Source organism: Agelaius tricolor, unplaced genomic scaffold, assembly GCF_023055355.1.
Source record: "Agelaius tricolor isolate 1412-34295 unplaced genomic scaffold, bAgeTri1.0.p SCAF_9, whole genome shotgun sequence".
NCBI lineage: Eukaryota > Metazoa > Chordata > Aves > Passeriformes > Icteridae > Agelaius > Agelaius tricolor.
Window position 1 is genome coordinate 37,437,195 of NW_027269269.1, and position 1,194 is coordinate 37,438,388.

Here is a 1,194-nt window from a genome sequence, read left to right on the forward strand (position 1 = left end):
ATGTAGGATCATAGTATTTTCTCACTGCAAAGGAAACTGAAGTAAAGGATTGAACAAAGAAAGAAGTTCCTACTCACTGGAAGAACCATAGAACACTTTAAGTGGAATAACAATACTTAACCTGAACAACAGGAGGAGTTTTCTTTGAAAAGAAAGCAAAACCACTGCATAACAGCAGCTTTACGATACTTCCAAAAGTGCTTCAGCAGCTAATTGCACAATTAGTATAAATGAAAACTTTCAAATATTTTTTTCTGTACTCAGAAAATTGAGACACATTTGTGTCTGAAGTGATGCGGTGAACATCAGCCAGCACAGTGCGGGCAACCCCTCAGTTCTGCTTTGGTCAGTCTCTCTCTCCCCAGCCAGTGGTAGTTATCAATCTGTGTTAAAACCAGCAAGGCTGAACTCAGGCTCTTGACCTCCTGCTGCAACAGCAGTAAAATTCCTGAACTTTTGCTCTGACATCAGATTGTCACCAACAAATCAACCTGAGTGTTACTGCCACCTCCCAGACTGCTCCTAATGACTGGCACAACCATTCTTAAGGCACAGGATGCTCTTAAGCTACCAAAGAGAATGGACATTAATGATGTTAATCATAACTCTAAAAGACAGCTTTAAATGTATCACATTTACCTCTAACTCTATCCATCAATTAATATAATTAATGTGTTTCTAGATAATAGTCTGAGTAATGTAGGAGTCAATCTATGAGTGCCACTTCCAAGAAAAAGCCTTTTTCTTCTCTTTGTTCCAACATTATATTATTCCTAACAAACTATTAGCTATATTTAAATGACCTTTAATGTCTTTTTTATGTAGACTTACTGAAACAGTAATTTTAATCTTAAACTCTTGCCCACTGTGATTTTTTTTCCATCAGAGAAATATTTTACTGAAGTAACAACTAATAGCTGCCTTTAAAGGGCACAGCATTAACGAGGTATCACTTTCCAAGTTTTATGTTGACCTTGAGCCAATATGAAAAAAGGTTATAGTCATTCCCTGGCAAAATGAATTCATTCTATGACAGCAAAGGGCTTTGATGAATCCTTGAATTTTGCCACATCAGGTTGATGTCACAATACGGTGGCTGTTTCTGTCAGCAACCATGTCATTATTTAATAAAATAATATTTGTTCCCGAGGTTCAAAAACTGTGTTAAGTGTGCAAATAAATACTAAACAAACA